This window comes from Panthera leo, chromosome B1 (assembly GCF_018350215.1).
Source record: "Panthera leo isolate Ple1 chromosome B1, P.leo_Ple1_pat1.1, whole genome shotgun sequence".
NCBI lineage: Eukaryota > Metazoa > Chordata > Mammalia > Carnivora > Felidae > Panthera > Panthera leo.
Window position 1 is genome coordinate 148,347,746 of NC_056682.1, and position 6,727 is coordinate 148,354,472.

Sequence of the window (6,727 nt, forward strand, 5' to 3'; positions counted from 1 at the left end):
AAAAAAAATTAAAAGAACATTAAAAAAAGAATTAATAGACAAATGTGGAAGTAAAATATGTGAAAGTATTAACGCAAAGGACAATAGTATATAATATGGTATTATACAATTGTAATATAATTTTGTTACAGGAAAAGAGGTAGGGTATTAATTCTACATGGCCCATGACAAATTAAGGATGTGTAAAATAATCCTCAGAGGAAACACTAAGTGATATAAATTTATTAGCTAAAAAGCCAGTAACGGAGATAGAAAGGAAAAATAGTAATACAGGTTTAATCCAAAACAGGGAGGGGAAACAAAGCACACAGGAGAGAACAGAAAACAAGTGAGTAGACTTAAACCCAATCATATCAACAAATACACGAAATTTGAATGGACTAAATATTCCAATTAAAAGACAAATTTTGAGGCTGGATAAATAAAGTAAGAACCAACTAACTATATGACATGTATAAGACACATTCTTTAAATATAAAGACAAAGTTGAAAGTAAAGGAATGGTAAAAGATATATCATGTAAATACTGAGCATAAGCTCGTATGTCTTCATTAATATTAGGCAAAGTGAGAGTCAAAACATGGTGTATTATTGGAGATAATTAGGGTCATGTCATAATTAAAAGATATCTCCTTAAGAAAATATGAGTCCCAGATGTGTATGCACCTAAAATCAGAGCTTCAAAATATATGAAATAAAAATTGACAGAAGTAAGGAAGAATAAACAAATCAGCACTTGCACTTGAAGAGTTTCACATCTGTTTTAACTCTTTTCCTATATTCAAAATATAGGAAATTTGAATGAAATAACCAAATTGATCTAATGAATGTAGAAGATGGGACCCAGCAACTGCAATATAAGCATTATTTTTAAGTGCACAGAAAATATTCACCAAGACAGACTATAGTCTGAGGCACAGACTAGTAACAATAAATTTCAGAGGAGTAAAATGATATAAAATATTCTGGCAGAATGGGACAGCTGTCAGATATGTCTGATGTTCTTTTCTGAGAAGCAGTGGGCCAGGGACCGCTTACACCTAAGATGACTAAGGATCTTCCAGAGGTGGGTGTCCAAGTCAAACTTAAGGCAGCCCCACTGAGCAACCAAGACTGTCAGCTGTACCCAACTGAGTCTCAGAAGCAGCAAGGACCTCTGGTGGTTTCCAGCCAGAACTGAGCAGGCATTCTTAGCTGAGACACTAAGAGATGGTTAAAGCAGTATTGGGACATCCAGGTAGCTGATTTCCAAGAGAAAAACTGGGTTGGAACTGATGCAATCATGGTCAGGAATGAAGAAATAAAGAATGGGGTGTTTGGAGGTCACTTAATTATTTGGAATGTGTTAAGAGAAATAGTTTTCCTTAAAAATTTCACATGATAAACACATTGCAGAAAATTTTGAAAAAGTAAAAGCACAGTACTTTGATGTTCTTACCTTGACACTTTGTCTGTGTTACTTTGCCATCATTATTATGCGTGATTTGGGGGTAGTTTTATTCACAGTTAATTTATGTTGAGTTTCAAATTAATATTATATGAACATACTTCATTATACATGGCTGCTAAATACCATGTTAATGAATGTTTTGTAGTTCCCTTTTGTTAGAAGGCTTCTTTTTTTGTTGTTTTGTTTTTTTTCTGGTAGTTTGGTAAAGCTTCAGTAAATTGCTGTGTATAACAGATAGGATATTTTTCTTATATATGCATGTATGCAATAAATTAAATCAAGGAATATAAACTTAATTTTATAAATTCCCTGTTGCTTTGAGAAAATGGAATGCTCATTACAATACACTTTTACCTACACTGGTTGTTTTAATTATGTATCATTTGTGCCTACTGAGTTATAAATACACATCATATTCATTATCAAATAAGATGTGAAATACTTTCCCATGCTTATTTACTAATTATTCCTTTTTTGTTTTGTCTTTTTCTCCCTTTTTTGTTTTCAACAATGGATTTGAATCAGCTGACAATATAATAAAAAGTATTATCCATGAAAAAGAATATATTTTCTGATTTCAATGTGCTTAATTTAAAGTTAATAATAATAACATATGTTGAAATACTCAACCATTTAGATATATATCAATTCATTTCTCAATAATGCATGAGTTAAAAAAGAAAGCAATGATTAGAATTTTATATCTTTAAAATGTTTATATAAGAATAGTGTGGAGGTTCCTCAAAAGATTAAAAATAGACCTACCCTATGACCCAGCAATAGCACTGCTAGGAATTTACCCAAGGGATACAGGAGTGCTGATGCATAGGGGCACTTGTACCCCAATGTTTATAGCAGCACTCTCAACAATAGCCAAATTACGGAAAGAGCCTAAATGTCCATCAACTGATGAATGGATATTCATATAAACAATGGAATACTACGTAGCAATGAGAAAGAATGAAATATGGCCATTTGTAGCAATGTGGATGGAACTGGAGAGTGTTAGGTTAAGTGAAATAAGTCATACAGAGAAAGACAGACACCATATGTTTTCACTCTTATGTGGATCCTGAGAAACTTAACAGAAGTCTATGAGGGAGGGGAAGAAAAAAAAAAGAGGTTAGAGAGGGAGACAGCCAAAGCATAAGAGACTCTTAAAAACTGAGAACAAACTGAGGGTTGATGGGGGGTGGGAGGGAGGGGAGGGTGGGTGATGGGTATTGAGGAGGGCACCTGTTGGGATGAGCACTGGGCGTTGAATGGAAACCAATTTGACAATAAATTTCATATTAAAGTAAAATAAAATAAAATGTTTATATAAGAATAAAAGAAATGTTTAGTATCAGTGATCTAAGCTAGAGGTTGGCAAATTCTAGCCTGAGAGTCAAATGTAGACCATGCTTATTTTTGTAAATAAGGTTTAATTGGAACACAACTATACCCATTCATTGACATAACATCTAAAACCAATGTAAGAAGAAACAAAAATTGAGACAACCTATATTTAATAAAGTATAATTAAAATATTCCCCCCAAGAAAGCTCTGGGCCCAAGTGACTTTACTGGTGAGTGCTATCAAACATTTAAAGAAGAAATAATATTAGTAGCACACAGACTCACTTAGGAAGATCAGAGCATTTCTCAACTCATGTTATAAAACCAGAAAAACCCCAATATAAAAACTGCCAAGGATATTATAAGAAAAGAAAATCGCCGACTAATAGCATTCATGAACACAGATGTTAAAATCATTCATATAATATTAATGAATCAAACCCAGTGATGAGTGGAAAAAGCCCTCGTAAAGGCCTGAGAAAAAAGGGAAAACATTTTAGATTTCTTTCTAAAGCAGCATGGCTGTATATAAACTTTGTTTAAACCAAAAGCCTGATTTATGTCCCACCAAGCATACATTGCACACCTGTTTTGTAAATAAGCAGCCTAAAGGAAAACCATCTAGTCTTTAAGATATTGATCCATGTTCCTGCTCCTTGCATTTCTTGAAGTTAAATACTTATTATTCTTACCTATATGTTAATCTATAATCTTTTGAACTTCTACAAGATGTAAGAAAGTATATAGCCCTGTAAAAACTGTTCATTTTCTGAGCACTTTCTTCCCTATGAACAGCATGTTTCCTGGGTACCTGTCCTAACTTAGGCTCAGATAAAGCTCTCTTACTTTAGGATTCTAAAGGTTTATGCATTTTGTGTTGATATCAGCAATATTTTAAAAAGATAATGCATTACAACAAATTGGCATTTATTTTTTTAAGCGTGGAAGTTGATTCAACATTAAAAAATTAAACAATGTAATTCACTACATAACCAAATCAAAGGGAAAATTCATATTATTATTTCAGTGAACACAGAGAAGTCATGTGACAGAAGTCAGCTAAAGATTCATTAAAAAAAAAATTCTCACCAATCTAGAAATAAACGGGATTTTCACAATCTGATAAAGGTAATTTGTGGGAAGTGCACAGATGACATCATACTTAGTTGTGAAATAATAAATGTTTTCTTCCTAAAAAAGGGACAGTGGAAACATGCCCATTTTTATTCCTTCTAATCACCATTACAGTGGATACCCTAGTCAGTTTAACAGGGTAAGAAAATGAATTACAAACATATAAATTGAATAGAAACAAGTGAAATTATTTTTATTTCCAGAAAATATTATTTTTTAGGTAGAAATGATATGGAATCCTCAAGTACCTATGGAAACTAATAAATATATTTAGTGAGATCTTATCATACAAGTACAATGTATAAAAATCAACTGTATTTCTATATACTAAAAATGGAAAGTGAAATTTAAAAACATAAAATACTTAGAAATAAATTTAACAAATTTGGAAGACCTCTACATTGAAAGCCACAATATACTTAAGAGATAAACTTAAAAAGGGGTCCTGGGTGGTTCAGTCAGGTAAGCATCTGACTCTTGATTTCTGCTCCGGTCATGATCTCACGGTTCATGAGTTCAAGCCCTGCATTGGGCTCTGTGCTGACAGTGCAGAGTCCATTTGGGATTCTTTCTCTCTCCCTCCCTTTCTTCCCCTCTCATGTTCTCTCTCACTCTCTCTCTCAAAATAAATAAATAAACTTAAAAAAAGATACAAACTAAAAAAGACCTAAGTAAATATATATCATGTTCATGAATTGAAACACTCAATATTGTTAAGATATCAAGTCTTTACTAATTGATCTAGAAGTTAAGTACCATCCCATTAAAACTTGAGGAGAGTAGAAATTGGCAAACTGATTCTAAAATTTATACAGAAATGCAAAAGATATAAAGTTATAGTAACCAAGACCATGTGGTATTGATGCAAAAGCAGAAAAACACTTAAATAGAATAGATTTTAATCCAAAGACAGATGCAGATAAAGTCAATTGATTTTCAATAAAGATTCCAAGGCAACTCAATTAGAAAATGATAGTCTTTTAAACAAATGATGCTAGTGTAACATAAACTAGGTACCTGTGTGGAAAAAAATTTTTCTTGCCCTATCTTCAGACTGTACATAAAAATTAATAGCTATAGAACTAAATAATGTAAAAGCTAAATCATTAAAAAAATCTTTAAGAAAACATAGGAACATATATTCATTACTTTGGAGTAGGTGAAGATTTTTTTAATAGGACACAAGAGGTACTAATCTTCCAAAAAATGACAAATCGAACTACATCAAAATAAAAAAAAAGTATTTTTAAGAAACTCCATTAAGAAATGAAAAGAACAAGATACACAATGGGAAAAGTATTCAAAATACATTTATTTGACCCATAATTTATTAAAAACTCTTACAATTCAATCATAAATGACAGAAGATTTGATTATAGTTTTTGGAAATGAAGAAAAATAAATGCCCAGTTAGCATAGAAAAACTGTATTAGTCATCAGGCAAACACAAATTAAAACCATGAGATGCTGCTTTATGCTTGTTAGAATAGGTAATGTTAAAAAGACAATTTTGAACTATTTCATATATTTGACTAGCTATACACTAAACTATTTAATAGATTAGGCTGAGATATAGGTGTAGGAGTCAGTGGTTATTTATAAATGTTTTCTAAAGTCAAAAAAATAATCACAAAGATGTCCATGCAGCAATTTTTGAGAAAGAGAAGGGGATGGAGGTCAAACTTTTGAAGGTTAACCTTTGAAGGGAGAGCAACTCATGAAATTGGTTAAAACACACACACACGCACACACACACAAATGATGATTGTAAATGTTGGCCAGAGGTAGAGGAACTGGAATTCTGATACATTGCTGATCAGAGTATAAAATGGTACAGCCACATTGGAAACTACTTATCAGTTACTTACCACATACACTTACCCTATGATTTTGCTTTCCTTCTTGGTATTTACCAAAGAGAAAGAAAATGTGTGTTCATGATAGAATTTGTGTAAGAACATTCATAGCAGCTTTATTTGTAATAGTCAGTAATTGGAAACAACCCAATGTTCTTCAGTAGGAGAATGAATAAAGAACCTGCTACATTCATACAATGTAATACGCAGCTGAAGCAATAACATGGATGAATGACAAAAGCATTATATTGAGTAAAGGTTTCAGATACAAAAGAATATCTAGTATATGATTCAATGTATATACAGTTCCAGAATAGGCAAATATAGATAGATAGATAGATAGAAAGAAAACAAATTTTAAAGTAGTAGCCTAGCATGAGAGTGGGAGACTAGATTGAATGGAAAAGAGCAGGAAGGACTTCCTAGGGGTGATAGAAATGTTCCGTGTCTTGATAGGGGTGGTGGCTACAAGGTACATACATTTATGTATGTACATATAAATATATGTGTCTGGGAATAAAACTCATCAAACCCACATACTTAAAATCTATGCATTTAAAAGTGATACTAGACTATGATGATAGATTGGATATGGGTTATGGGTATAACGTTGAAAGTGAGGTCATGTATGAATTCTCTATTTCAGTCTTGAACTAATGCTGCTGTAGTACATTTAGATAGGAAGCAACCAATGGAAAAAGGAGAAAGTTGGTAGGGAAAGTTTTGATGAACATTGGAAACCATTCCCTATGAATTCATGGTATGATATGTGTTAAAAAAAAAAAAAGACCTCAAGACTGTAAAAATGTTTCTCTTAATTGAAGTGTGATGTCCCCTCCCCCCCCCCCCCAAATATTTAAAGCAAGCAAGAAAACAAACAAACAAACAAGACCATTGTGAATTATAAAATCTAAGCAGAACTGATTTTGGACAAATTATTCTATGTAGA

The 6,727-nt window shown here is 32.3% G+C and overlaps 1 pseudogene; it reads left to right on the forward strand.

The window, feature by feature from the left end:
- The first annotated feature begins 998 nt into the window (after positions 1-998).
- On the forward strand, positions 999-1,217 carry LOC122218490 (annotated as a pseudogene).
- The last annotated feature ends 5,510 nt before the right edge of the window (positions 1,218-6,727 follow it).